Genomic DNA, 23664 nt, shown 5'->3' with positions numbered 1-23664 from the left:
CAGAAGGCTAGCCTGCCATCTTGTGGAAAGTAGAGGTTTCTCGGGCAGTTGGGGGTCAGAACCCCGCTTAAATTGTTTGCTTTGAAAAATGTGTTTGGAGTAGGCATAGTTTCCACTTTTCAAGAAAATCTGAGAATTTTGCTTGCCAAAAGGAGGAAAGAAATGCCCTCTCTGAGGATCGAACTCAGGACCTTCAGATTATGAGACTGACGCGCTGCCTACTGCGCTAAGAAGGCTGCACACAAGCATCTCTAAATAGGACTATAGACCATGAAGATATTCCAGGTACGAGGCTTAAGGATTTTCCTGACTGAGACTTTATGCTGCAGTGTCAAATGGGTTGACTTGGCAGCCAGTAAAACTTGGCAGACATGGGGATGTAGCTCAGTGGTAGAGCGCATGCTTTGCATGTATGCGGCCCCGGGTTCAATCCCCGGCATCTCCAGACTTTTGCCATGCTTGTCTCGGATTTTGGCAGAAAACAAGGCTGGCTATCAGTATTAAGGAAGAGATATGTCATGCAACTGGGATACCAACCCCACTTAAACTGTGAGACGTTTGCCTTGAAAAAACCCATGAAATGGGGCTATCTCATTTTTGATGCTTATACAACAGAAGAATCTTACTTGTTTAAGCCATCAAAGTGATGATTAATCTTGGCAATCTTAATACATTTAGGATAGAAATCTGTGGCAGCCCTCTTGGTCATTGGTAAGGGTTCTTCCTCTAAAGCAGAGACTCTTACTTTTCTGGTAACTTTGAGGGGGAGTGGCAGGTAATATTGATGATGTGCATCTGTCTGCTCCTGGTCCCCACCCTCCACAACCTTTCTTGAGCGAGAGATAATTTTGGTGCTACGGAAGTTCGCCACTACTCCTTCGATAGCTCAGTTGGTAGAGCGGAGGACTGTAGCATAAATTCAGGCATCCTTAGGTCGCTGGTTCAAATCCGGCTCGAAGGATTTTGTGGTTTAATTTCCATGGCTTTTGCTTTGAATCAGCAATACCTTCCATTGACTATGAAAAATTCCCAGAGCTTCGATAAATACCGGAAAAGAAGCGTACTCTATCTGCTTTCAAAGGGAATGGATGACATAGTCGTCGCTAGGGGAGGTGTGAAGAAAAGTCAAGGAAACCTGCTGATCAGAACTAATACCAAAGCATTGCATTAATATATGTATGCCCTTGGCAGACTTCCAATTGCACTGCTCCAAAGGTAGCTGCTTGGCAGCCAATCACACTATGACTTGCCTTCAATTTGAATGTATACCGATGGGCAAGAGGGAATATCCAATGGAATCATCTCCCGAAAGGCTGAGCAAGCAGGAAAGTAGACCAATAGTTTTCACATTTTTTGGAATCCTGAGAAGTTTTGCATTCCAAACTGAGCAAATAAAAGCCCTGCCGGAGAATCGATCCCTGATTGCACTAAATATATGCTCCATGAAGACAGTTCACACGTGAGGTGTGAGCAATTCCAAGCCTGACACTTTACATTCTAGTCTCAAATCGAGACTTTGCAGTCCATGGGCTTCAGAGTCTCCTTACATCCAGCAAAACGTTAGAGTGCAGTTGAGGGGATGTAGCTCAGTGGTAGAGCGCATGCTTCGCATGTATGAGGCCCCGCGTTCAATCCCCGGCATCTCCAGGAGTCTCTGTTCTCTATCTTGGCTTTTTCCAGAAGGCTAGCCTGCCATCTTGTGGAAAGTAGAGGTTTCTCGGGCAGTTGGGGGTCAGAACCCCGCTTAAATTGTTTGCTTTGAAAAATGTGTTTGGAGTAGGCATAGTTTCCACTTTTCAAGAAAATCTGAGAATTTTGCTTGCCAAAAGGAGGAAAGAAATGCCCTCTCTGAGGATCGAACTCAGGACCTTCAGATTATGAGACTGACGCGCTGCCTACTGCGCTAAGAAGGCTGCACACAAGCATCTCTAAATAGGACTATAGACCATAAAGATATTCCAGGTACGAGGCTTAAGGATTTTCCTGACTGAGACTTTATGCTGCAGTGTCAAATGGGTTGACTTGGCAGCCAGTAAAACTTGGCAGACATGGGGATGTAGCTCAGTGGTAGAGCGCATGCTTTGCATGTATGAGGCCCCGGGTTCAATCCCCGGCATCTCCAGACTTTTGCCATGCTTGTCTCGGATTTTGGCAGAAAACAAGGCTGGCTATCAGTATTAAGGAAGAGATATGTCATGCAACTGGGATACCAACCCCACTTAAACTGTGAGACGTTTGCCTTGAAAAAACCCATGAAATGGGGCTATCTCATTTTTGATGCTTATACAACAGAAGAATCTTACTTGTTTAAGCCATCAAAGTGATGATTAATCTTGGCAATCTTAATACATTTAGGATAGAAATCTGTGGCAGCCCTCTTGGTCATTGGTAAGGGTTCTTCCTCTAAAGCAGAGACTCTTACTTTTCTGGTAACTTTGAGGGGGAGTGGCAGGTAATATTGATGATGTGCATCTGTCTGCTCCTGGTTCCCACCCTCCACAACCTTTCTTGAGCGAGAGATAATTTTGGTGCTACGGAAGCTTGCCACTACTCCTTCGATAGCTCAGTTGGTAGAGCGGAGGACTGTAGCATAAATTCAGGCATCCTTAGGTCGCTGGTTCAAATCCGGCTCGAAGGATTTTGTGGTTTAATTTCCATGGCTTTTGCTTTGAATCAGCAATACCTTCCATTGACTATGAAAAATTCCCAGAGCTTCGATAAATACCGGAAAAGAAGCGTACTCTATCTGCTTTCAAAGGGAATGGATGACATAGTCGTCGCTAGGGGAGGTGTGAAGAAAAGTCAAGGAAACCTGCTGATCAGAACTAATACCAAAGCATTGCATTAATATATGTATGCCCTTGGCAGACTTCCAATTGCACTGCTCCAAAGGTAGCTGCTTGGCAGCCAATCACACTATGACTTGCCTTCAATTTGAATGTATACCGATGGGCAAGAGGGAATATCCAATGGAATCATCTCCCGAAAGGCTGAGCAAGCAGGAAAGTAGACCAATAGTTTTCACATTTTTTGGAATCCTGAGAAGTTTTGCATTCCAAACTGAGCAAATAAAAGCCCTGCCGGAGAATCGATCCCTGATTGCACTAAATATATGCTCCATGAAGACAGTTCACACGTGAGGTGTGAGCAATTCCAAGCCTGACACTTTACATTCTAGTCTCAAATCGAGACTTTGCAGTCCATGGGCTTCAGAGTCTCCTTACATCCAGCAAAACGTTAGAGTGCAGTTGAGGGGATGTAGCTCAGTGGTAGAGCGCATGCTTCGCATGTATGAGGCCCCGCGTTCAATCCCCGGCATCTCCAGGAGTCTCTGTTCTCTATCTTGGCTTTTTCCAGAAGGCTAGCCTGCCATCTTGTGGAAAGTAGAGGTTTCTCGGGCAGTTGGGGGTCAGAACCCCGCTTAAATTGTTTGCTTTGAAAAATGTGTTTGGAGTAGGCATAGTTTCCACTTTTCAAGAAAATCTGAGAATTTTGCTTGCCAAAAGGAGGAAAGAAATGCCCTCTCTGAGGATCGAACTCAGGACCTTCAGATTATGAGACTGACGCGCTGCCTACTGCGCTAAGAAGGCTGCACACAAGCATCTCTAAATAGGACTATAGACCATGAAGATATTCCAGGTACGAGGCTTAAGGATTTTCCTGACTGAGACTTTATGCTGCAGTGTCAAATGGGTTGACTTGGCAGCCAGTAAAACTTGGCAGACATGGGGATGTAGCTCAGTGGTAGAGCGCATGCTTTGCATGTATGCGGCCCCGGGTTCAATCCCCGGCATCTCCAGACTTTTGCCATGCTTGTCTCGGATTTTGGCAGAAAACAAGGCTGGCTATCAGTATTAAGGAAGAGATATGTCATGCAACTGGGATACCAACCCCACTTAAACTGTGAGACGTTTGCCTTGAAAAAACCCATGAAATGGGGCTATCTCATTTTTGATGCTTATACAACAGAAGAATCTTACTTGTTTAAGCCATCAAAGTGATGATTAATCTTGGCAATCTTAATACATTTAGGATAGAAATCTGTGGCAGCCCTCTTGGTCATTGGTAAGGGTTCTTCCTCTAAAGCAGAGACTCTTACTTTTCTGGTAACTTTGAGGGGGAGTGGCAGGTAATATTGATGATGTGCATCTGTCTGCTCCTGGTTCCCACCCTCCACAACCTTTCTTGAGCGAGAGATAATTTGGGTGCTACGGAAGTTTGCCACTACTCCTTCGATAGCTCAGTTGGTAGAGCGGAGGACTGTAGCATAAATTCAGGCATCCTTAGGTCGCTGGTTCAAATCCGGCTCGAAGGATTTTGTGGTTTAATTTCCATGGCTTTTGCTTTGAATCAGCAATACCTTCCATTGACTATGAAAAATTCCCAGAGCTTCGATAAATACCGGAAAAGAAGCGTACTCTATCTGCTTTCAAAGGGAATGGATGACATAGTCGTCGCTAGGGGAGGTGTGAAGAAAAGTCAAGGAAACCTGCTGATCAGAACTAATACCAAAGCATTGCATTAATATATGTATGCCCTTGGCAGACTTCCAATTGCACTGCTCCAAAGGTAGCTGCTTGGCAGCCAATCACACTATGACTTGCCTTCAATTTGAATGTATACCGATGGGCAAGAGGGAATATCCAATGGAATCATCTCCCGAAAGGCTGAGCAAGCAGGAAAGTAGACCAATAGTTTTCACATTTTTTGGAATCCTGAGAAGTTTTGCATTCCAAACTGAGCAAATAAAAGCCCTGCCGGAGAATCGATCCCTGATTGCACTAAATATATGCTCCATGAAGACAGTTCACACGTGAGGTGTGAGCAATTCCAAGCCTGACACTTTACATTCTAGTCTCAAATCGAGACTTTGCAGTCCATGGGCTTCAGAGTCTCCTTACATCCAGCAAAACGTTAGAGTGCAGTTGAGGGGATGTAGCTCAGTGGTAGAGCGCATGCTTCGCATGTATGAGGCCCCGCGTTCAATCCCCGGCATCTCCAGGAGTCTCTGTTCTCTATCTTGGCTTTTTCCAGAAGGCTAGCCTGCCATCTTGTGGAAAGTAGAGGTTTCTCGGGCAGTTGGGGGTCAGAACCCCGCTTAAATTGTTTGCTTTGAAAAATGTGTTTGGAGTAGGCATAGTTTCCACTTTTCAAGAAAATCTGAGAATTTTGCTTGCCAAAAGGAGGAAAGAAATGCCCTCTCTGAGGATCGAACTCAGGACCTTCAGATTATGAGACTGACGCGCTGCCTACTGCGCTAAGAAGGCTGCACACAAGCATCTCTAAATAGGACTATAGACCATGAAGATATTCCAGGTACGAGGCTTAAGGATTTTCCTGACTGAGACTTTATGCTGCAGTGTCAAATGGGTTGACTTGGCAGCCAGTAAAACTTGGCAGACATGGGGATGTAGCTCAGTGGTAGAGCGCATGCTTTGCATGTATGCGGCCCCGGGTTCAATCCCCGGCATCTCCAGACTTTTGCCATGCTTGTCTCGGATTTTGGCAGAAAACAAGGCTGGCTATCAGTATTAAGGAAGAGATATGTCATGCAACTGGGATACCAACCCCACTTAAACTGTGAGACGTTTGCCTTGAAAAAACCCATGAAATGGGGCTATCTCATTTTTGATGCTTATACAACAGAAGAATCTTACTTGTTTAAGCCATCAAAGTGATGATTAATCTTGGCAATCTTAATACATTTAGGATAGAAATCTGTGGCAGCCCTCTTGGTCATTGGTAAGGGTTCTTCCTCTAAAGCAGAGACTCTTACTTTTCTGGTAACTTTGAGGGGGAGTGGCAGGTAATATTGATGATGTGCATCTGTCTGCTCCTGGTCCCCACCCTCCACAACCTTTCTTGAGCGAGAGATAATTTTGGTGCTACGGAAGTTCGCCACTACTCCTTCGATAGCTCAGTTGGTAGAGCGGAGGACTGTAGCATAAATTCAGGCATCCTTAGGTCGCTGGTTCAAATCCGGCTCGAAGGATTTTGTGGTTTAATTTCCATGGCTTTTGCTTTGAATCAGCAATACCTTCCATTGACTATGAAAAATTCCCAGAGCTTCGATAAATACCGGAAAAGAAGCGTACTCTATCTGCTTTCAAAGGGAATGGATGACATAGTCGTCGCTAGGGGAGGTGTGAAGAAAAGTCAAGGAAACCTGCTGATAAGAACTAATACCAAAGCATTGCATTAATATATGTATGCCCTTGGCAGACTTCCAATTGCACTGCTCCAAAGGTAGCTGCTTGGCAGCCAATCACACTATGACTTGCCTTCAATTTGAATGTATACCGATGGGCAAGAGGGAATATCCAATGGAATCATCTCCCGAAAGGCTGAGCAAGCAGGAAAGTAGACCAATAGTTTTCACATTTTTTGGAATCCTGAGAAGTTTTGCATTCCAAACTGAGCAAATAAAAGCCCTGCCGGAGAATCGATCCCTGATTGCACTAAATATATGCTCCATGAAGACAGTTCACACGTGAGGTGTGAGCAATTCCAAGCCTGACACTTTACATTCTAGTCTCAAATCGAGACTTTGCAGTCCATGGGCTTCAGAGTCTCCTTACATCCAGCAAAACGTTAGAGTGCAGTTGAGGGGATGTAGCTCAGTGGTAGAGCGCATGCTTCGCATGTATGAGGCCCCGCGTTCAATCCCCGGCATCTCCAGGAGTCTCTGTTCTCTATCTTGGCTTTTTCCAGAAGGCTAGCCTGCCATCTTGTGGAAAGTAGAGGTTTCTCGGGCAGTTGGGGGTCAGAACCCAGCTTAAATTGTTTGCTTTGAAAAATGTGTTTGGAGTAGGCATAGTTTCCACTTTTCAAGAAAATCTGAGAATTTTGCTTGCCAAAAGGAGGAAAGAAATGCCCTCTCTGAGGATCGATCTCAGGACCTTCAGATTATGAGACTGACGCGCTGCCTACTGCGCTAAGAAGGCTGCACACAAGCATCTCTAAATAGGACTATAGACCATAAAGATATTCCAGGTACGAGGCTTAAGGATTTTCCTGACTGAGACTTTATGCTGCAGTGTCAAATGGGTTGACTTGGCAGCCAGTAAAACTTGGCAGACATGGGGATGTAGCCCAGTGGTAGAGCGCATGCTTTGCATGTATGAGGCCCCGGGTTCAATCCCCGGCATCTCCAGACTTTTGCCATGCTTGTCTCGGATTTTGGCAGAAAACAAGGCTGGCTATCAGTATTAAGGAAGAGATATGTCATGCAACTGGGATACCAACCCCACTTAAACTGTGAGACGTTTGCCTTGAAAAAACCCATGAAATGGGGCTATCTCATTTTTGATGCTTATACAACAGAAGAATCTTACTTGTTTAAGCCATCAAAGTGATGATTAATCTTGGCAATCTTAATACATTTAGGATAGAAATCTGTGGCAGCCCTCTTGGTCATTGGTAAGGGTTCTTCCTCTAAAGCAGAGACTCTTACTTTTCTGGTAACTTTGAGGGGGAGTGGCAGGTAATATTGATGATGTGCATCTGTCTGCTCCTGGTCCCCACCCTCCACAACCTTTCTTGAGCGAGAGATAATTTGGGTGCTACGGAAGTTCGCCACTACTCCTTCGATAGCTCAGTTGGTAGAGCGGAGGACTGTAGCATAAATTCAGGCATCCTTAGGTCGCTGGTTCAAATCCGGCTCGAAGGATTTTGTGGTTTAATTTCCATGGCTTTTGCTTTGAATCAGCAATACCTTCCATTGACTATGAAAAATTCCCAGAGCTTCGATAAATACCGGAAAAGAAGCGTACTCTATCTGCTTTCAAAGGGAATGGATGACATAGTCGTCGCTAGGGGAGGTGTGAAGAAAAGTCAAGGAAACCTGCTGATCAGAACTAATACCAAAGCATTGCATTAATATATGTATGCCCTTGGCAGACTTCCAATTGCACTGCTCCAAAGGTAGCTGCTTGGCAGCCAATCACACTATGACTTGCCTTCAATTTGAATGTATACCGATGGGCAAGAGGGAATATCCAATGGAATCATCTCCCGAAAGGCTGAGCAAGCAGGAAAGTAGACCAATAGTTTTCACATTTTTGGGAATCCTGAGAAGTTTTGCATTCCAAACTGAGCAAATAAAAGCCCTGCCGGAGAATCGATCCCTGATTGCACTAAATATATGCTCCATGAAGACAGTTCACACGTGAGGTGTGAGCAATTCCAAGCCTGACACTTTACATTCTAGTCTCAAATCGAGACTTTGCAGTCCATGGGCTTCAGAGTCTCCTTACATCCAGCAAAACGTTAGAGTGCAGTTGAGGGGATGTAGCTCAGTGGTAGAGCGCATGCTTCGCATGTATGAGGCCCCGCGTTCAATCCCCGGCATCTCCAGGAGTCTCTGTTCTCTATCTTGGCTTTTTCCAGAAGGCTAGCCTGCCATCTTGTGGAAAGTAGAGGTTTCTCGGGCAGTTGGGGGTCAGAACCCCGCTTAAATTGTTTGCTTTGAAAAATGTGTTTGGAGTAGGCATAGTTTCCACTTTTCAAGAAAATCTGAGAATTTTGCTTGCCAAAAGGAGGAAAGAAATGCCCTCTCTGAGGATCGAACTCAGGACCTTCAGATTATGAGACTGACGCGCTGCCTACTGCGCTAAGAAGGCTGCACACAAGCATCTCTAAATAGGACTATAGACCATGAAGATATTCCAGGTACGAGGCTTAAGGATTTTCCTGACTGAGACTTTATGCTGCAGTGTCAAATGGGTTGACTTGGCAGCCAGTAAAACTTGGCAGACATGGGGATGTAGCTCAGTGGTAGAGCGCATGCTTTGCATGTATGAGGCCCCGGGTTCAATCCCCGGCATCTCCAGACTTTTGCCATGCTTGTCTCGGATTTTGGCAGAAAACAAGGCTGGCTATCAGTATTAAGGAAGAGATATGTCATGCAACTGGGATACCAACCCCACTTAAACTGTGAGACGTTTGCCTTGAAAAAACCCATGAAATGGGGCTATCTCATTTTTGATGCTTATACAACAGAAGAATCTTACTTGTTTAAGCCATCAAAGTGATGATTAATCTTGGCAATCTTAATACATTTAGGATAGAAATCTGTGGCAGCCCTCTTGGTCATTGGTAAGGGTTCTTCCTCTAAAGCAGAGACTCTTACTTTTCTGGTAACTTTGAGGGGGAGTGGCAGGTAATATTGATGATGTGCATCTGTCTGCTCCTGGTTCCCACCCTCCACAACCTTTCTTGAGCGAGAGATAATTTTGGTGCTACGGAAGTTTGCCACTACTCCTTCGATAGCTCAGTTGGTAGAGCGGAGGACTGTAGCATAAATTCAGGCATCCTTAGGTCGCTGGTTCAAATCCGGCTCGAAGGATTTTGTGGTTTAATTTCCATGGCTTTTGCTTTGAATCAGCAATACCTTCCATTGACTATGAAAAATTCCCAGAGCTTCGATAAATACCGGAAAAGAAGCGTACTCTATCTGCTTTCAAAGGGAATGGATGACATAGTCGTCGCTAGGGGAGGTGTGAAGAAAAGTCAAGGAAACCTGCTGATCAGAACTAATACCAAAGCATTGCATTAATATATGTATGCCCTTGGCAGACTTCCAATTGCACTGCTCCAAAGGTAGCTGCTTGGCAGCCAATCACACTATGACTTGCCTTCAATTTGAATGTATACCGATGGGCAAGAGGGAATATCCAATGGAATCATCTCCCGAAAGGCTGAGCAAGCAGGAAAGTAGACCAATAGTTTTCACATTTTTTGGAATCCTGAGAAGTTTTGCATTCCAAACTGAGCAAATAAAAGCCCTGCCGGAGAATCGATCCCTGATTGCACTAAATATATGCTCCATGAAGACAGTTCACACGTGAGGTGTGAGCAATTCCAAGCCTGACACTTTACATTCTAGTCTCAAATCGAGACTTTGCAGTCCATGGGCTTCAGAGTCTCCTTACATCCAGCAAAACGTTAGAGTGCAGTTGAGGGGATGTAGCTCAGTGGTAGAGCGCATGCTTCGCATGTATGAGGCCCCGCGTTCAATCCCCGGCATCTCCAGGAGTCTCTGTTCTCTATCTTGGCTTTTTCCAGAAGGCTAGCCTGCCATCTTGTGGAAAGTAGAGGTTTCTCGGGCAGTTGGGGGTCAGAACCCCGCTTAAATTGTTTGCTTTGAAAAATGTGTTTGGAGTAGGCATAGTTTCCACTTTTCAAGAAAATCTGAGAATTTTGCTTGCCAAAAGGAGGAAAGAAATGCCCTCTCTGAGGATCGAACTCAGGACCTTCAGATTATGAGACTGACGCGCTGCCTACTGCGCTAAGAAGGCTGCACACAAGCATCTCTAAATAGGACTATAGACCATGAAGATATTCCAGGTACGAGGCTTAAGGATTTTCCTGACTGAGACTTTATGCTGCAGTGTCAAATGGGTTGACTTGGCAGCCAGTAAAACTTGGCAGACATGGGGATGTAGCTCAGTGGTAGAGCGCATGCTTTGCATGTATGCGGCCCCGGGTTCAATCCCCGGCATCTCCAGACTTTTGCCATGCTTGTCTCGGATTTTGGCAGAAAACAAGGCTGGCTATCAGTATTAAGGAAGAGATATGTCATGCAACTGGGATACCAACCCCACTTAAACTGTGAGACGTTTGCCTTGAAAAAACCCATGAAATGGGGCTATCTCATTTTTGATGCTTATACAACAGAAGAATCTTACTTGTTTAAGCCATCAAAGTGATGATTAATCTTGGCAATCTTAATACATTTAGGATAGAAATCTGTGGCAGCCCTCTTGGTCATTGGTAAGGGTTCTTCCTCTAAAGCAGAGACTCTTACTTTTCTGGTAACTTTGAGGGGGAGTGGCAGGTAATATTGATGATGTGCATCTGTCTGCTCCTGGTTCCCACCCTCCACAACCTTTCTTGAGCGAGAGATAATTTTGGTGCTACGGAAGTTTGCCACTACTCCTTCGATAGCTCAGTTGGTAGAGCGGAGGACTGTAGCATAAATTCAGGCATCCTTAGGTCGCTGGTTCAAATCCGGCTCGAAGGATTTTGTGGTTTAATTTCCATGGCTTTTGCTTTGAATCAGCAATACCTTCCATTGACTATGAAAAATTCCCAGAGCTTCGATAAATACCGGAAAAGAAGCGTACTCTATCTGCTTTCAAAGGGAATGGATGACATAGTCGTCGCTAGGGGAGGTGTGAAGAAAAGTCAAGGAAACCTGCTGATCAGAACTAATACCAAAGCATTGCATTAATATATGTATGCCCTTGGCAGACTTCCAATTGCACTGCTCCAAAGGTAGCTGCTTGGCAGCCAATCACACTATGACTTGCCTTCAATTTGAATGTATACCGATGGGCAAGAGGGAATATCCAATGGAATCATCTCCCGAAAGGCTGAGCAAGCAGGAAAGTAGACCAATAGTTTTCACATTTTTTGGAATCCTGAGAAGTTTTGCATTCCAAACTGAGCAAATAAAAGCCCTGCCGGAGAATCGATCCCTGATTGCACTAAATATATGCTCCATGAAGACAGTTCACACGTGAGGTGTGAGCAATTCCAAGCCTGACACTTTACATTCTAGTCTCAAATCGAGACTTTGCAGTCCATGGGCTTCAGAGTCTCCTTACATCCAGCAAAACGTTAGAGTGCAGTTGAGGGGATGTAGCTCAGTGGTAGAGCGCATGCTTCGCATGTATGAGGCCCCGCGTTCAATCCCCGGCATCTCCAGGAGTCTCTGTTCTCTATCTTGGCTTTTTCCAGAAGGCTAGCCTGCCATCTTGTGGAAAGTAGAGGTTTCTCGGGCAGTTGGGGGTCAGAACCCCGCTTAAATTGTTTGCTTTGAAAAATGTGTTTGGAGTAGGCATAGTTTCCACTTTTCAAGAAAATCTGAGAATTTTGCTTGCCAAAAGGAGGAAAGAAATGCCCTCTCTGAGGATCGAACTCAGGACCTTCAGATTATGAGACTGACGCGCTGCCTACTGCGCTAAGAAGGCTGCACACAAGCATCTCTAAATAGGACTATAGACCATGAAGATATTCCAGGTACGAGGCTTAAGGATTTTCCTGACTGAGACTTTATGCTGCAGTGTCAAATGGGTTGACTTGGCAGCCAGTAAAACTTGGCAGACATGGGGATGTAGCTCAGTGGTAGAGCGCATGCTTTGCATGTATGCGGCCCCGGGTTCAATCCCCGGCATCTCCAGACTTTTGCCATGCTTGTCTCGGATTTTGGCAGAAAACAAGGCTGGCTATCAGTATTAAGGAAGAGATATGTCATGCAACTGGGATACCAACCCCACTTAAACTGTGAGACGTTTGCCTTGAAAAAACCCATGAAATGGGGCTATCTCATTTTTGATGCTTATACAACAGAAGAATCTTACTTGTTTAAGCCATCAAAGTGATGATTAATCTTGGCAATCTTAATACATTTAGGATAGAAATCTGTGGCAGCCCTCTTGGTCATTGGTAAGGGTTCTTCCTCTAAAGCAGAGACTCTTACTTTTCTGGTAACTTTGAGGGGGAGTGGCAGGTAATATTGATGATGTGCATCTGTCTGCTCCTGGTTCCCACCCTCCACAACCTTTCTTGAGCGAGAGATAATTTGGGTGCTACGGAAGTTTGCCACTACTCCTTCGATAGCTCAGTTGGTAGAGCGGAGGACTGTAGCATAAATTCAGGCATCCTTAGGTCGCTGGTTCAAATCCGGCTCGAAGGATTTTGTGGTTTAATTTCCATGGCTTTTGCTTTGAATCAGCAATACCTTCCATTGACTATGAAAAATTCCCAGAGCTTCGATAAATACCGGAAAAGAAGCGTACTCTATCTGCTTTCAAAGGGAATGGATGACATAGTCGTCGCTAGGGGAGGTGTGAAGAAAAGTCAAGGAAACCTGCTGATCAGAACTAATACCAAAGCATTGCATTAATATATGTATGCCCTTGGCAGACTTCCAATTGCACTGCTCCAAAGGTAGCTGCTTGGCAGCCAATCACACTATGACTTGCCTTCAATTTGAATGTATACCGATGGGCAAGAGGGAATATCCAATGGAATCATCTCCCGAAAGGCTGAGCAAGCAGGAAAGTAGACCAATAGTTTTCACATTTTTTGGAATCCTGAGAAGTTTTGCATTCCAAACTGAGCAAATAAAAGCCCTGCCGGAGAATCGATCCCTGATTGCACTAAATATATGCTCCATGAAGACAGTTCACACGTGAGGTGTGAGCAATTCCAAGCCTGACACTTTACATTCTAGTCTCAAATCGAGACTTTGCAGTCCATGGGCTTCAGAGTCTCCTTACATCCAGCAAAACGTTAGAGTGCAGTTGAGGGGATGTAGCTCAGTGGTAGAGCGCATGCTTCGCATGTATGAGGCCCCGCGTTCAATCCCCGGCATCTCCAGGAGTCTCTGTTCTCTATCTTGGCTTTTTCCAGAAGGCTAGCCTGCCATCTTGTGGAAAGTAGAGGTTTCTCGGGCAGTTGGGGGTCAGAACCCCGCTTAAATTGTTTGCTTTGAAAAATGTGTTTGGAGTAGGCATAGTTTCCACTTTTCAAGAAAATCTGAGAATTTTGCTTGCCAAAAGGAGGAAAGAAATGCCCTCTCTGAGGATCGAACTCAGGACCTTCAGATTATGAGACTGACGCGCTGCCTACTGCGCTAAGAAGGCTGCACACAAGCATCTCTAAATAGGACTATAGACCATAAAGATATTCCAGGTACGAGGCTTAAGGATTTTCCTGACTGAGACTTTATGCTGCAGTGTCAAATGGGTTGACTTGGCAGCCAGTAAAACTTGGCAGACATGGGGATGTAGCTCAGTGGTAGAGCGCATGCTTTGCATGTATGAGGCCCCGGGTTCAATCCCCGGCATCTCCAGACTTTTGCCATGCTTGTCTCGGATTTTGGCAGAAAACAAGGCTGGCTATCAGTATTAAGGAAGAGATATGTCATGCAACTGGGATACCAACCCCACTTAAACTGTGAGACGTTTGCCTTGAAAAAACCCATGAAATGGGGCTATCTCATTTTTGATGCTTATACAACAGAAGAATCTTACTTGTTTAAGCCATCAAAGTGATGATTAATCTTGGCAATCTTAATACATTTAGGATAGAAATCTGTGGCAGCCCTCTTGGTCATTGGTAAGGGTTCTTCCTCTAAAGCAGAGACTCTTACTTTTCTGGTAACTTTGAGGGGGAGTGGCAGGTAATATTGATGATGTGCATCTGTCTGCTCCTGGTTCCCACCCTCCACAACCTTTCTTGAGCGAGAGATAATTTTGGTGCTACGGAAGTTTGCCACTACTCCTTCGATAGCTCAGTTGGTAGAGCGGAGGACTGTAGCATAAATTCAGGCATCCTTAGGTCGCTGGTTCAAATCCGGCTCGAAGGATTTTGTGGTTTAATTTCCATGGCTTTTGCTTTGAATCAGCAATACCTTCCATTGACTATGAAAAATTCCCAGAGCTTCGATAAATACCGGAAAAGAAGCGTACTCTATCTGCTTTCAAAGGGAATGGATGACATAGTCGTCGCTAGGGGAGGTGTGAAGAAAAGTCAAGGAAACCTGCTGATCAGAACTAATACCAAAGCATTGCATTAATATATGTATGCCCTTGGCAGACTTCCAATTGCACTGCTCCAAAGGTAGCTGCTTGGCAGCCAATCACACTATGACTTGCCTTCAATTTGAATGTATACCGATGGGCAAGAGGGAATATCCAATGGAATCATCTCCCGAAAGGCTGAGCAAGCAGGAAAGTAGACCAATAGTTTTCACATTTTTTGGAATCCTGAGAAGTTTTGCATTCCAAACTGAGCAAATAAAAGCCCTGCCGGAGAATCGATCCCTGATTGCACTAAATATATGCTCCATGAAGACAGTTCACACGTGAGGTGTGAGCAATTCCAAGCCTGACACTTTACATTCTAGTCTCAAATCGAGACTTTGCAGTCCATGGGCTTCAGAGTCTCCTTACATCCAGCAAAACGTTAGAGTGCAGTTGAGGGGATGTAGCTCAGTGGTAGAGCGCATGCTTCGCATGTATGAGGCCCCGCGTTCAATCCCCGGCATCTCCAGGAGTCTCTGTTCTCTATCTTGGCTTTTTCCAGAAGGCTAGCCTGCCATCTTGTGGAAAGTAGAGGTTTCTCGGGCAGTTGGGGGTCAGAACCCCGCTTAAATTGTTTGCTTTGAAAAATGTGTTTGGAGTAGGCATAGTTTCCACTTTTCAAGAAAATCTGAGAATTTTGCTTGCCAAAAGGAGGAAAGAAATGCCCTCTCTGAGGATCGAACTCAGGACCTTCAGATTATGAGACTGACGCGCTGCCTACTGCGCTAAGAAGGCTGCACACAAGCATCTCTAAATAGGACTATAGACCATGAAGATATTCCAGGTACGAGGCTTAAGGATTTTCCTGACTGAGACTTTATGCTGCAGTGTCAAATGGGTTGACTTGGCAGCCAGTAAAACTTGGCAGACATGGGGATGTAGCTCAGTGGTAGAGCGCATGCTTTGCATGTATGCGGCCCCGGGTTCAATCCCCGGCATCTCCAGACTTTTGCCATGCTTGTCTCGGATTTTGGCAGAAAACAAGGCTGGCTATCAGTATTAAGGAAGAGATATGTCATGCAACTGGGATACCAACCCCACTTAAACTGTGAGACGTTTGCCTTGAAAAAACCCATGAAATGGGGCTATCTCATTTTTGATGCTTATACAACAGAAGAATCTTACTTGTTTAAGCCATCAAAGTGATGATTAATCTTGGCAATCTTAATACATTTAGGATAGAAATCTGTGGCAGCCCTCTTGGTCATTGGTAAGGGTTCTTCCTCTAAAGCAGAGACTCTTACTTTTCTGGTAACTTTGAGGGGGAGTGGCAGGTAATATTGATGATGTGCATCTGTCTGCTCCTGGTTCCCACCCTCCACAACCTTTCTTGAGCGAGAGATAATTTGGGTGCTACGGAAGTTTGCCACTACTCCTTCGATAGCTCAGTTGGTAGAGCGGAGGACTGTAGCATAAATTCAGGCATCCTTAGGTCGCTGGTTCAAATCCGGCTCGAAGGATTTTGTGGTTTAATTTCCATGGCTTTTGCTTTGAATCAGCAATACCTTCCATTGACTATGAAAAATTCCCAGAGCTTCGATAAATACCGGAAAAGAAGCGTACTCTATCTGCTTTCAAAGGGAATGGATGACATAGTCGTCGCTAGGGGAGGTGTGAAGAAAAGTCAAGGAAACCTGCTGATCAGAACTAATACCAAAGCATTGCATTAATATATGTATGCCCTTGGCAGACTTCCAATTGCACTGCTCCAAAGGTAGCTGCTTGGCAGCCAATCACACTATGACTTGCCTTCAATTTGAATGTATACCGATGGGCAAGAGGGAATATCCAATGGAATCATCTCCCGAAAGGCTGAGCAAGCAGGAAAGTAGACCAATAGTTTTCACATTTTTTGGAATCCTGAGAAGTTTTGCATTCCAAACTGAGCAAATAAAAGCCCTGCCGGAGAATCGATCCCTGATTGCACTAAATATATGCTCCATGAAGACAGTTCACACGTGAGGTGTGAGCAATTCCAAGCCTGACACTTTACATTCTAGTCTCAAATCGAGACTTTGCAGTCCATGGGCTTCAGAGTCTCCTTACATCCAGCAAAACGTTAGAGTGCAGTTGAGGGGATGTAGCTCAGTGGTAGAGCGCATGCTTCGCATGTATGAGGCCCCGCGTTCAATCCCCGGCATCTCCAGGAGTCTCTGTTCTCTATCTTGGCTTTTTCCAGAAGGCTAGCCTGCCATCTTGTGGAAAGTAGAGGTTTCTCGGGCAGTTGGGGGTCAGAACCCCGCTTAAATTGTTTGCTTTGAAAAATGTGTTTGGAGTAGGCATAGTTTCCACTTTTCAAGAAAATCTGAGAATTTTGCTTGCCAAAAGGAGGAAAGAAATGCCCTCTCTGAGGATCGAACTCAGGACCTTCAGATTATGAGACTGACGCGCTGCCTACTGCGCTAAGAAGGCTGCACACAAGCATCTCTAAATAGGACTATAGACCATAAAGATATTCCAGGTACGAGGCTTAAGGATTTTCCTGACTGAGACTTTATGCTGCAGTGTCAAATGGGTTGACTTGGCAGCCAGTAAAACTTGGCAGACATGGGGATGTAGCTCAGTGGTAGAGCGCATGCTTTGCATGTATGAGGCCCCGGGTTCAATCCCCGGCATCTCCAGACTTTTGCCATGCTTGTCTCGGATTTTGGCAGAAAACAAGGCTGGCTATCAGTATTAAGGAAGAGATATGTCATGCAACTGGGATACCAACCCCACTTAAACTGTGAGACGTTTGCCTTGAAAAAACCCATGAAATGGGGCTATCTCATTTTTGATGCTTATACAACAGAAGAATCTTACTTGTTTAAGCCATCAAAGTGATGATTAATCTTGGCAATCTTAATACATTTAGGATAGAAATCTGTGGCAGCCCTCTTGGTCATTGGTAAGGGTTCTTCCTCTAAAGCAGAGACTCTTACTTTTCTGGTAACTTTGAGGGGGAGTGGCAGGTAATATTGATGATGTGCATCTGTCTGCTCCTGGTTCCCACCCTCCACAACCTTTCTTGAGCGAGAGATAATTTTGGTGCTACGGAAGTTCGCCACTACTCCTTCGATAGCTCAGTTGGTAGAGCGGAGGACTGTAGCATAAATTCAGGCATCCTTAGGTCGCTGGTTCAAATCCGGCTCGAAGGATTTTGTGGTTTAATTTCCATGGCTTTTGCTTTGAATCAGCAATACCTTCCATTGACTATGAAAAATTCCCAGAGCTTCGATAAATACCGGAAAAGAAGCGTACTCTATCTGCTTTCAAAGGGAATGGATGACATAGTCGTCGCTAGGGGAGGTGTGAAGAAAAGTCAAGGAAACCTGCTGATCAGAACTAATACCAAAGCATTGCATTAATATATGTATGCCCTTGGCAGACTTCCAATTGCACTGCTCCAAAGGTAGCTGCTTGGCAGCCAATCACACTATGACTTGCCTTCAATTTGAATGTATACCGATGGGCAAGAGGGAATATCCAATGGAATCATCTCCCGAAAGGCTGAGCAAGCAGGAAAGTAGACCAATAGTTTTCACATTTTTTGGAATCCTGAGAAGTTTTGCATTCCAAACTGAGCAAATAAAAGCCCTGCCGGAGAATCGATCCCTGATTGCACTAAATATATGCTCCATGAAGACAGTTCACACGTGAGGTGTGAGCAATTCCAAGCCTGACACTTTACATTCTAGTCTCAAATCGAGACTTTGCAGTCCATGGGCTTCAGAGTCTCCTTACATCCAGCAAAACGTTAGAGTGCAGTTGAGGGGATGTAGCTCAGTGGTAGAGCGCATGCTTCGCATGTATGAGGCCCCGCGTTCAATCCCCGGCATCTCCAGGAGTCTCTGTTCTCTATCTTGGCTTTTTCCAGAAGGCTAGCCTGCCATCTTGTGGAAAGTAGAGGTTTCTCGGGCAGTTGGGGGTCAGAACCCCGCTTAAATTGTTTGCTTTGAAAAATGTGTTTGGAGTAGGCATAGTTTCCACTTTTCAAGAAAATCTGAGAATTTTGCTTGCCAAAAGGAGGAAAGAAATGCCCTCTCTGAGGATCGAACTCAGGACCTTCAGATTATGAGACTGACGCGCTGCCTACTGCGCTAAGAAGGCTGCACACAAGCATCTCTAAATAGGACTATAGACCATGAAGATATTCCAGGTACGAGGCTTAAGGATTTTCCTGACTGAGACTTTATGCTGCAGTGTCAAATGGGTTGACTTGGCAGCCAGTAAAACTTGGCAGACATGGGGATGTAGCTCAGTGGTAGAGCGCATGCTTTGCATGTATGCGGCCCCGGGTTCAATCCCCGGCATCTCCAGACTTTTGCCATGCTTGTCTCGGATTTTGGCAGAAAACAAGGCTGGCTATCAGTATTAAGGAAGAGATATGTCATGCAACTGGGATACCAACCCCACTTAAACTGTGAGACGTTTGCCTTGAAAAAACCCATGAAATGGGGCTATCTCATTTTTGATGCTTATACAACAGAAGAATCTTACTTGTTTAAGCCATCAAAGTGATGATTAATCTTGGCAATCTTAATACATTTAGGATAGAAATCTGTGGCAGCCCTCTTGGTCATTGGTAAGGGTTCTTCCTCTAAAGCAGAGACTCTTACTTTTCTGGTAACTTTGAGGGGGAGTGGCAGGTAATATTGATGATGTGCATCTGTCTGCTCCTGGTTCCCACCCTCCACAACCTTTCTTGAGCGAGAGATAATTTGGGTGCTACGGAAGTTTGCCACTACTCCTTCGATAGCTCAGTTGGTAGAGCGGAGGACTGTAGCATAAATTCAGGCATCCTTAGGTCGCTGGTTCAAATCCGGCTCGAAGGATTTTGTGGTTTAATTTCCATGGCTTTTGCTTTGAATCAGCAATACCTTCCATTGACTATGAAAAATTCCCAGAGCTTCGATAAATACCGGAAAAGAAGCGTACTCTATCTGCTTTCAAAGGGAATGGATGACATAGTCGTCGCTAGGGGAGGTGTGAAGAAAAGTCAAGGAAACCTGCTGATCAGAACTAATACCAAAGCATTGCATTAATATATGTATGCCCTTGGCAGACTTCCAATTGCACTGCTCCAAAGGTAGCTGCTTGGCAGCCAATCACACTATGACTTGCCTTCAATTTGAATGTATACCGATGGGCAAGAGGGAATATCCAATGGAATCATCTCCCGAAAGGCTGAGCAAGCAGGAAAGTAGACCAATAGTTTTCACATTTTTTGGAATCCTGAGAAGTTTTGCATTCCAAACTGAGCAAATAAAAGCCCTGCCGGAGAATCGATCCCTGATTGCACTAAATATATGCTCCATGAAGACAGTTCACACGTGAGGTGTGAGCAATTCCAAGCCTGACACTTTACATTCTAGTCTCAAATCGAGACTTTGCAGTCCATGGGCTTCAGAGTCTCCTTACATCCAGCAAAACGTTAGAGTGCAGTTGAGGGGATGTAGCTCAGTGGTAGAGCGCATGCTTCGCATGTATGAGGCCCCGCGTTCAATCCCCGGCATCTCCAGGAGTCTCTGTTCTCTATCTTGGCTTTTTCCAGAAGGCTAGCCTGCCATCTTGTGGAAAGTAGAGGTTTCTCGGGCAGTTGGGGGTCAGAACCCCGCTTAAATTGTTTGCTTTGAAAAATGTGTTTGGAGTAGGCATAGTTTCCACTTTTCAAGAAAATCTGAGAATTTTGCTTGCCAAAAGGAGGAAAGAAATGCCCTCTCTGAGGATCGAACTCAGGACCTTCAGATTATGAGACTGACGCGCTGCCTACTGCGCTAAGAAGGCTGCACACAAGCATCTCTAAATAGGACTATAGACCATGAAGATATTCCAGGTACGAGGCTTAAGGATTTTCCTGACTGAGACTTTATGCTGCAGTGTCAAATGGGTTGACTTGGCAGCCAGTAAAACTTGGCAGACATGGGGATGTAGCTCAGTGGTAGAGCGCATGCTTTGCATGTATGCGGCCCCGGGTTCAATCCCCGGCATCTCCAGACTTTTGCCATGCTTGTCTCGGATTTTGGCAGAAAACAAGGCTGGCTATCAGTATTAAGGAAGAGATATGTCATGCAACTGGGATACCAACCCCACTTAAACTGTGAGACGTTTGCCTTGAAAAAACCCATGAAATGGGGCTATCTCATTTTTGATGCTTATACAACAGAAGAATCTTACTTGTTTAAGCCATCAAAGTGATGATTAATCTTGGCAATCTTAATACATTTAGGATAGAAATCTGTGGCAGCCCTCTTGGTCATTGGTAAGGGTTCTTCCTCTAAAGCAGAGACTCTTACTTTTCTGGTAACTTTGAGGGGGAGTGGCAGGTAATATTGATGATGTGCATCTGTCTGCTCCTGGTCCCCACCCTCCACAACCTTTCTTGAGCGAGAGATAATTTTGGTGCTACGGAAGTTCGCCACTACTCCTTCGATAGCTCAGTTGGTAGAGCGGAGGACTGTAGCATAAATTCAGGCATCCTTAGGTCGCTGGTTCAAATCCGGCTCGAAGGATTTTGTGGTTTAATTTCCATGGCTTTTGCTTTGAATCAGCAATACCTTCCATTGACTATGAAAAATTCCCAGAGCTTCGATAAATACCGGAAAAGAAGCGTACTCTATCTGCTTTCAAAGGGAATGGATGACATAGTCGTCGCTAGGGGAGGTGTGAAGAAAAGTCAAGGAAACCTGCTGATCAGAACTAATACCAAAGCATTGCATTAATATATGTATGCCCTTGGCAGACTTCCAATTGCACTGCTCCAAAGGTAGCTGCTTGGCAGCCAATCACACTATGACTTGCCTTCAATTTGAATGTATACCGATGGGCAAGAGGGAATATCCAATGGAATCATCTCCCGAAAGGCTGAGCAAGCAGGAAAGTAGACCAATAGTTTTCACATTTTTTGGAATCCTGAGAAGTTTTGCATTCCAAACTGAGCAAATAAAAGCCCTGCCGGAGAATCGATCCCTGATTGCACTAAATATATGCTCCATGAAGACAGTTCACACGTGAGGTGTGAGCAATTCCAAGCCTGACACTTTACATTCTAGTCTCAAATCGAGACTTTGCAGTCCATGGGCTTCAGAGTCTCCTTACATCCAGCAAAACGTTAGAGTGCAGTTGAGGGGATGTAGCTCAGTGGTAGAGCGCATGCTTCGCATGTATGAGGCCCCGCGTTCAATCCCCGGCATCTCCAGGAGTCTCTGTTCTCTATCTTGGCTTTTTCCAGAAGGCTAGCCTGCCATCTTGTGGAAAGTAGAGGTTTCTCGGGCAGTTGGGGGTCAGAACCCCGCTTAAATTGTTTGCTTTGAAAATGTGTTTGGAGTAGGCATAGTTTCCACTTTTCAAGAAAATCTGAGAATTTTGCTTGCCAAAAGGAGGAAAGAAATGCCCTCTCTGAGGATCGAACTCAGGACCTTCAGATTATGAGACTGACGCGCTGCCTACTGCGCTAAGAAGGCTGCACACAAGCATCTCTAAATAGGACTATAGACCATAAAGATATTCCAGGTACGAGGCTTAAGGATTTTCCTGACTGAGACTTTATGCTGCAGTGTCAAATGGGTTGACTTGGCAGCCAGTAAAACTTGGCAGACATGGGATGTAGCTCAGTGGTAGAGCGCATGCTTTGCATGTATGAGGCCCCGGGTTCAATCCCCGGCATCTCCAGACTTTTGCCATGCTTGTCTCGGATTTTGGCAGAAAACAAGGCTGGCTATCAGTATTAAGGAAGAGATATGTCATGCAACTGGGATACCAACCCCACTTAAACTGTGAGACGTTTGCCTTGAAAAAACCCATGAAATGGGGCTATCTCATTTTTGATGCTTATACAACAGAAGAATCTTACTTGTTTAAGCCATCAAAGTGATGATTAATCTTGGCAATCTTAATACATTTAGGATAGAAATCTGTGGCAGCCCTCTTGGTCATTGGTAAGGGTTCTTCCTCTAAAGCAGAGACTCTTACTTTTCTGGTAACTTTGAGGGGGAGTGGCAGGTAATATTGATGATGTGCATCTGTCTGCTCCTGGTTCCCACCCTCCACAACCTTTCTTGAGCGAGAGATAATTTTGGTGCTACGGAAGTTTGCCACTACTCCTTCGATAGCTCAGTTGGTAGAGCGGAGGACTGTAGCATAAATTCAGGCATCCTTAGGTCGCTGGTTCAAATCCGGCTCGAAGGATTTTGTGGTTTAATTTCCATGGCTTTTGCTTTGAATCAGCAATACCTTCCATTGACTATGAAAAATTCCCAGAGCTTCGATAAATACCGGAAAAGAAGCGTACTCTATCTGCTTTCAAAGGGAATGGATGACATAGTCGTCGCTAGGGGAGGTGTGAAGAAAAGTCAAGGAACCTGCTGATCAGAACTAATACCAAAGCATTGCATTAATATATGTATGCCCTTGGCAGACTTCCAATTGCACTGCTCCAAAGGTAGCTGCTTGGCAGCCAATCACACTATGACTTGCCTTCAATTTGAATGTATACCGATGGGCAAGAGGGAATATCCAATGGAATCATCTCCCGAAAGGCTGAGCAAGCAGGAAAGTAGACCAATAGTTTTCACATTTTTTGGAATCCTGAGAAGTTTTGCATTCCAAACTGAGCAAATAAAAGCCCTGCCGGAGAATCGATCCCTGATTGCACTAAATATATGCTCCATGAAGACAGTTCACACGTGAGGTGTGAGCAATTCCAAGCCTGACACTTTACATTCTAGTCTCAAATCGAGACTTTGCAGTCCATGGGCTTCAGAGTCTCCTTACATCCAGCAAAACGTTAGAGTGCAGTTGAGGGGATGTAGCTCAGTGGTAGAGCGCATGCTTCGCATGTATGAGGCCCCGCGTTCAATCCCCGGCATCTCCAGGAGTCTCTGTTCTCTATCTTGGCTTTTTCCAGAAGGCTAGCCTGCCATCTTGTGGAAAGTAGAGGTTTCTCGGGCAGTTGGGGGTCAGAACCCCGCTTAAATTGTTTGCTTTGAAAATGTGTTTGGAGTAGGCATAGTTTCCACTTTTCAAGAAAATCTGAGAATTTTGCTTGCCAAAAGGAGGAAAGAAATGCCCTCTCTGAGGATCGAACTCAGGA

The 23664-nt window shown here is 45.0% G+C and overlaps 55 non-coding genes across 55 annotated transcripts; 41 read left to right on the top strand and 14 right to left on the bottom strand.

Annotated features, from left to right (window-relative positions):
- Nucleotides 1-163: 163 nt before the first annotated feature.
- TRNAM-CAU (transfer RNA methionine (anticodon CAU)) lies at nucleotides 164-236 on the bottom strand. Its single transcript has one exon. It is a non-coding gene; the product is annotated as a tRNA-Met (tRNA).
- A 137-nt stretch (nucleotides 237-373) lies between these two features.
- On the top strand, nucleotides 374-445 carry TRNAA-UGC (transfer RNA alanine (anticodon UGC)). The gene has a single exon. It is a non-coding gene; the product is annotated as a tRNA-Ala (tRNA).
- Nucleotides 446-875: 430 nt separating this feature from the next.
- On the top strand, nucleotides 876-961 carry TRNAY-GUA (transfer RNA tyrosine (anticodon GUA)). The gene is given in 2 exon segments: nucleotides 876-912; nucleotides 926-961. It is a non-coding gene; the product is annotated as a tRNA-Tyr (tRNA).
- Nucleotides 962-1575: 614 nt separating this feature from the next.
- Nucleotides 1576-1647, top strand: TRNAA-CGC (transfer RNA alanine (anticodon CGC)). Its single transcript has one exon. It is a non-coding gene; the product is annotated as a tRNA-Ala (tRNA).
- A 193-nt stretch (nucleotides 1648-1840) lies between these two features.
- On the bottom strand, nucleotides 1841-1913 carry TRNAM-CAU (transfer RNA methionine (anticodon CAU)). Its single transcript has one exon. It is a non-coding gene; the product is annotated as a tRNA-Met (tRNA).
- Nucleotides 1914-2050: 137 nt separating this feature from the next.
- Nucleotides 2051-2122, top strand: TRNAA-UGC (transfer RNA alanine (anticodon UGC)). The gene has a single exon. It is a non-coding gene; the product is annotated as a tRNA-Ala (tRNA).
- A 430-nt stretch (nucleotides 2123-2552) lies between these two features.
- TRNAY-GUA (transfer RNA tyrosine (anticodon GUA)) lies at nucleotides 2553-2638 on the top strand. Its single transcript is given in 2 exon segments — nucleotides 2553-2589; nucleotides 2603-2638. It is a non-coding gene; the product is annotated as a tRNA-Tyr (tRNA).
- Nucleotides 2639-3252: 614 nt separating this feature from the next.
- On the top strand, nucleotides 3253-3324 carry TRNAA-CGC (transfer RNA alanine (anticodon CGC)). The gene has a single exon. It is a non-coding gene; the product is annotated as a tRNA-Ala (tRNA).
- Nucleotides 3325-3517: 193 nt separating this feature from the next.
- Nucleotides 3518-3590, bottom strand: TRNAM-CAU (transfer RNA methionine (anticodon CAU)). Its single transcript has one exon. It is a non-coding gene; the product is annotated as a tRNA-Met (tRNA).
- Nucleotides 3591-3727: 137 nt separating this feature from the next.
- TRNAA-UGC (transfer RNA alanine (anticodon UGC)) lies at nucleotides 3728-3799 on the top strand. Its single transcript has one exon. It is a non-coding gene; the product is annotated as a tRNA-Ala (tRNA).
- A 430-nt stretch (nucleotides 3800-4229) lies between these two features.
- TRNAY-GUA (transfer RNA tyrosine (anticodon GUA)) lies at nucleotides 4230-4315 on the top strand. The gene is given in 2 exon segments: nucleotides 4230-4266; nucleotides 4280-4315. It is a non-coding gene; the product is annotated as a tRNA-Tyr (tRNA).
- Nucleotides 4316-4929: 614 nt separating this feature from the next.
- TRNAA-CGC (transfer RNA alanine (anticodon CGC)) lies at nucleotides 4930-5001 on the top strand. The gene has a single exon. It is a non-coding gene; the product is annotated as a tRNA-Ala (tRNA).
- A 193-nt stretch (nucleotides 5002-5194) lies between these two features.
- Nucleotides 5195-5267, bottom strand: TRNAM-CAU (transfer RNA methionine (anticodon CAU)). Its single transcript has one exon. It is a non-coding gene; the product is annotated as a tRNA-Met (tRNA).
- Nucleotides 5268-5404: 137 nt separating this feature from the next.
- Nucleotides 5405-5476, top strand: TRNAA-UGC (transfer RNA alanine (anticodon UGC)). Its single transcript has one exon. It is a non-coding gene; the product is annotated as a tRNA-Ala (tRNA).
- A 430-nt stretch (nucleotides 5477-5906) lies between these two features.
- On the top strand, nucleotides 5907-5992 carry TRNAY-GUA (transfer RNA tyrosine (anticodon GUA)). Its single transcript is given in 2 exon segments — nucleotides 5907-5943; nucleotides 5957-5992. It is a non-coding gene; the product is annotated as a tRNA-Tyr (tRNA).
- Nucleotides 5993-6606: 614 nt separating this feature from the next.
- TRNAA-CGC (transfer RNA alanine (anticodon CGC)) lies at nucleotides 6607-6678 on the top strand. Its single transcript has one exon. It is a non-coding gene; the product is annotated as a tRNA-Ala (tRNA).
- Nucleotides 6679-6871: 193 nt separating this feature from the next.
- Nucleotides 6872-6944, bottom strand: TRNAM-CAU (transfer RNA methionine (anticodon CAU)). Its single transcript has one exon. It is a non-coding gene; the product is annotated as a tRNA-Met (tRNA).
- Nucleotides 6945-7081: 137 nt separating this feature from the next.
- TRNAA-UGC (transfer RNA alanine (anticodon UGC)) lies at nucleotides 7082-7153 on the top strand. The gene has a single exon. It is a non-coding gene; the product is annotated as a tRNA-Ala (tRNA).
- A 430-nt stretch (nucleotides 7154-7583) lies between these two features.
- Nucleotides 7584-7669, top strand: TRNAY-GUA (transfer RNA tyrosine (anticodon GUA)). The gene is given in 2 exon segments: nucleotides 7584-7620; nucleotides 7634-7669. It is a non-coding gene; the product is annotated as a tRNA-Tyr (tRNA).
- A 614-nt stretch (nucleotides 7670-8283) lies between these two features.
- On the top strand, nucleotides 8284-8355 carry TRNAA-CGC (transfer RNA alanine (anticodon CGC)). The gene has a single exon. It is a non-coding gene; the product is annotated as a tRNA-Ala (tRNA).
- A 193-nt stretch (nucleotides 8356-8548) lies between these two features.
- On the bottom strand, nucleotides 8549-8621 carry TRNAM-CAU (transfer RNA methionine (anticodon CAU)). Its single transcript has one exon. It is a non-coding gene; the product is annotated as a tRNA-Met (tRNA).
- A 137-nt stretch (nucleotides 8622-8758) lies between these two features.
- Nucleotides 8759-8830, top strand: TRNAA-UGC (transfer RNA alanine (anticodon UGC)). The gene has a single exon. It is a non-coding gene; the product is annotated as a tRNA-Ala (tRNA).
- A 430-nt stretch (nucleotides 8831-9260) lies between these two features.
- On the top strand, nucleotides 9261-9346 carry TRNAY-GUA (transfer RNA tyrosine (anticodon GUA)). The gene is given in 2 exon segments: nucleotides 9261-9297; nucleotides 9311-9346. It is a non-coding gene; the product is annotated as a tRNA-Tyr (tRNA).
- A 614-nt stretch (nucleotides 9347-9960) lies between these two features.
- On the top strand, nucleotides 9961-10032 carry TRNAA-CGC (transfer RNA alanine (anticodon CGC)). Its single transcript has one exon. It is a non-coding gene; the product is annotated as a tRNA-Ala (tRNA).
- Nucleotides 10033-10225: 193 nt separating this feature from the next.
- Nucleotides 10226-10298, bottom strand: TRNAM-CAU (transfer RNA methionine (anticodon CAU)). The gene has a single exon. It is a non-coding gene; the product is annotated as a tRNA-Met (tRNA).
- Nucleotides 10299-10435: 137 nt separating this feature from the next.
- Nucleotides 10436-10507, top strand: TRNAA-UGC (transfer RNA alanine (anticodon UGC)). Its single transcript has one exon. It is a non-coding gene; the product is annotated as a tRNA-Ala (tRNA).
- A 430-nt stretch (nucleotides 10508-10937) lies between these two features.
- TRNAY-GUA (transfer RNA tyrosine (anticodon GUA)) lies at nucleotides 10938-11023 on the top strand. Its single transcript is given in 2 exon segments — nucleotides 10938-10974; nucleotides 10988-11023. It is a non-coding gene; the product is annotated as a tRNA-Tyr (tRNA).
- A 614-nt stretch (nucleotides 11024-11637) lies between these two features.
- On the top strand, nucleotides 11638-11709 carry TRNAA-CGC (transfer RNA alanine (anticodon CGC)). The gene has a single exon. It is a non-coding gene; the product is annotated as a tRNA-Ala (tRNA).
- Nucleotides 11710-11902: 193 nt separating this feature from the next.
- TRNAM-CAU (transfer RNA methionine (anticodon CAU)) lies at nucleotides 11903-11975 on the bottom strand. Its single transcript has one exon. It is a non-coding gene; the product is annotated as a tRNA-Met (tRNA).
- A 137-nt stretch (nucleotides 11976-12112) lies between these two features.
- Nucleotides 12113-12184, top strand: TRNAA-UGC (transfer RNA alanine (anticodon UGC)). Its single transcript has one exon. It is a non-coding gene; the product is annotated as a tRNA-Ala (tRNA).
- A 430-nt stretch (nucleotides 12185-12614) lies between these two features.
- On the top strand, nucleotides 12615-12700 carry TRNAY-GUA (transfer RNA tyrosine (anticodon GUA)). Its single transcript is given in 2 exon segments — nucleotides 12615-12651; nucleotides 12665-12700. It is a non-coding gene; the product is annotated as a tRNA-Tyr (tRNA).
- Nucleotides 12701-13314: 614 nt separating this feature from the next.
- On the top strand, nucleotides 13315-13386 carry TRNAA-CGC (transfer RNA alanine (anticodon CGC)). The gene has a single exon. It is a non-coding gene; the product is annotated as a tRNA-Ala (tRNA).
- Nucleotides 13387-13579: 193 nt separating this feature from the next.
- Nucleotides 13580-13652, bottom strand: TRNAM-CAU (transfer RNA methionine (anticodon CAU)). Its single transcript has one exon. It is a non-coding gene; the product is annotated as a tRNA-Met (tRNA).
- Nucleotides 13653-13789: 137 nt separating this feature from the next.
- On the top strand, nucleotides 13790-13861 carry TRNAA-UGC (transfer RNA alanine (anticodon UGC)). The gene has a single exon. It is a non-coding gene; the product is annotated as a tRNA-Ala (tRNA).
- A 430-nt stretch (nucleotides 13862-14291) lies between these two features.
- On the top strand, nucleotides 14292-14377 carry TRNAY-GUA (transfer RNA tyrosine (anticodon GUA)). The gene is given in 2 exon segments: nucleotides 14292-14328; nucleotides 14342-14377. It is a non-coding gene; the product is annotated as a tRNA-Tyr (tRNA).
- Nucleotides 14378-14991: 614 nt separating this feature from the next.
- Nucleotides 14992-15063, top strand: TRNAA-CGC (transfer RNA alanine (anticodon CGC)). The gene has a single exon. It is a non-coding gene; the product is annotated as a tRNA-Ala (tRNA).
- A 193-nt stretch (nucleotides 15064-15256) lies between these two features.
- TRNAM-CAU (transfer RNA methionine (anticodon CAU)) lies at nucleotides 15257-15329 on the bottom strand. The gene has a single exon. It is a non-coding gene; the product is annotated as a tRNA-Met (tRNA).
- A 137-nt stretch (nucleotides 15330-15466) lies between these two features.
- TRNAA-UGC (transfer RNA alanine (anticodon UGC)) lies at nucleotides 15467-15538 on the top strand. The gene has a single exon. It is a non-coding gene; the product is annotated as a tRNA-Ala (tRNA).
- Nucleotides 15539-15968: 430 nt separating this feature from the next.
- Nucleotides 15969-16054, top strand: TRNAY-GUA (transfer RNA tyrosine (anticodon GUA)). The gene is given in 2 exon segments: nucleotides 15969-16005; nucleotides 16019-16054. It is a non-coding gene; the product is annotated as a tRNA-Tyr (tRNA).
- Nucleotides 16055-16668: 614 nt separating this feature from the next.
- TRNAA-CGC (transfer RNA alanine (anticodon CGC)) lies at nucleotides 16669-16740 on the top strand. The gene has a single exon. It is a non-coding gene; the product is annotated as a tRNA-Ala (tRNA).
- A 193-nt stretch (nucleotides 16741-16933) lies between these two features.
- On the bottom strand, nucleotides 16934-17006 carry TRNAM-CAU (transfer RNA methionine (anticodon CAU)). Its single transcript has one exon. It is a non-coding gene; the product is annotated as a tRNA-Met (tRNA).
- Nucleotides 17007-17143: 137 nt separating this feature from the next.
- On the top strand, nucleotides 17144-17215 carry TRNAA-UGC (transfer RNA alanine (anticodon UGC)). Its single transcript has one exon. It is a non-coding gene; the product is annotated as a tRNA-Ala (tRNA).
- Nucleotides 17216-17645: 430 nt separating this feature from the next.
- Nucleotides 17646-17731, top strand: TRNAY-GUA (transfer RNA tyrosine (anticodon GUA)). The gene is given in 2 exon segments: nucleotides 17646-17682; nucleotides 17696-17731. It is a non-coding gene; the product is annotated as a tRNA-Tyr (tRNA).
- A 614-nt stretch (nucleotides 17732-18345) lies between these two features.
- TRNAA-CGC (transfer RNA alanine (anticodon CGC)) lies at nucleotides 18346-18417 on the top strand. Its single transcript has one exon. It is a non-coding gene; the product is annotated as a tRNA-Ala (tRNA).
- Nucleotides 18418-18610: 193 nt separating this feature from the next.
- Nucleotides 18611-18683, bottom strand: TRNAM-CAU (transfer RNA methionine (anticodon CAU)). The gene has a single exon. It is a non-coding gene; the product is annotated as a tRNA-Met (tRNA).
- A 137-nt stretch (nucleotides 18684-18820) lies between these two features.
- Nucleotides 18821-18892, top strand: TRNAA-UGC (transfer RNA alanine (anticodon UGC)). The gene has a single exon. It is a non-coding gene; the product is annotated as a tRNA-Ala (tRNA).
- Nucleotides 18893-19322: 430 nt separating this feature from the next.
- Nucleotides 19323-19408, top strand: TRNAY-GUA (transfer RNA tyrosine (anticodon GUA)). The gene is given in 2 exon segments: nucleotides 19323-19359; nucleotides 19373-19408. It is a non-coding gene; the product is annotated as a tRNA-Tyr (tRNA).
- Nucleotides 19409-20022: 614 nt separating this feature from the next.
- On the top strand, nucleotides 20023-20094 carry TRNAA-CGC (transfer RNA alanine (anticodon CGC)). Its single transcript has one exon. It is a non-coding gene; the product is annotated as a tRNA-Ala (tRNA).
- A 193-nt stretch (nucleotides 20095-20287) lies between these two features.
- TRNAM-CAU (transfer RNA methionine (anticodon CAU)) lies at nucleotides 20288-20360 on the bottom strand. Its single transcript has one exon. It is a non-coding gene; the product is annotated as a tRNA-Met (tRNA).
- Nucleotides 20361-20497: 137 nt separating this feature from the next.
- On the top strand, nucleotides 20498-20569 carry TRNAA-UGC (transfer RNA alanine (anticodon UGC)). Its single transcript has one exon. It is a non-coding gene; the product is annotated as a tRNA-Ala (tRNA).
- A 430-nt stretch (nucleotides 20570-20999) lies between these two features.
- TRNAY-GUA (transfer RNA tyrosine (anticodon GUA)) lies at nucleotides 21000-21085 on the top strand. The gene is given in 2 exon segments: nucleotides 21000-21036; nucleotides 21050-21085. It is a non-coding gene; the product is annotated as a tRNA-Tyr (tRNA).
- A 614-nt stretch (nucleotides 21086-21699) lies between these two features.
- Nucleotides 21700-21771, top strand: TRNAA-CGC (transfer RNA alanine (anticodon CGC)). Its single transcript has one exon. It is a non-coding gene; the product is annotated as a tRNA-Ala (tRNA).
- A 192-nt stretch (nucleotides 21772-21963) lies between these two features.
- Nucleotides 21964-22036, bottom strand: TRNAM-CAU (transfer RNA methionine (anticodon CAU)). The gene has a single exon. It is a non-coding gene; the product is annotated as a tRNA-Met (tRNA).
- A 638-nt stretch (nucleotides 22037-22674) lies between these two features.
- TRNAY-GUA (transfer RNA tyrosine (anticodon GUA)) lies at nucleotides 22675-22760 on the top strand. The gene is given in 2 exon segments: nucleotides 22675-22711; nucleotides 22725-22760. It is a non-coding gene; the product is annotated as a tRNA-Tyr (tRNA).
- A 613-nt stretch (nucleotides 22761-23373) lies between these two features.
- On the top strand, nucleotides 23374-23445 carry TRNAA-CGC (transfer RNA alanine (anticodon CGC)). Its single transcript has one exon. It is a non-coding gene; the product is annotated as a tRNA-Ala (tRNA).
- The last annotated feature ends 219 nt before the right edge of the window (nucleotides 23446-23664 follow it).

This window comes from Lissotriton vulgaris, chromosome 1_1, assembly GCF_964263255.1.
Source record: "Lissotriton vulgaris chromosome 1_1, aLisVul1.2, whole genome shotgun sequence".
Lineage (NCBI taxonomy): Eukaryota > Metazoa > Chordata > Amphibia > Caudata > Salamandridae > Lissotriton > Lissotriton vulgaris.
This window is presented reverse-complemented; position numbering and strand designations above follow the sequence as displayed.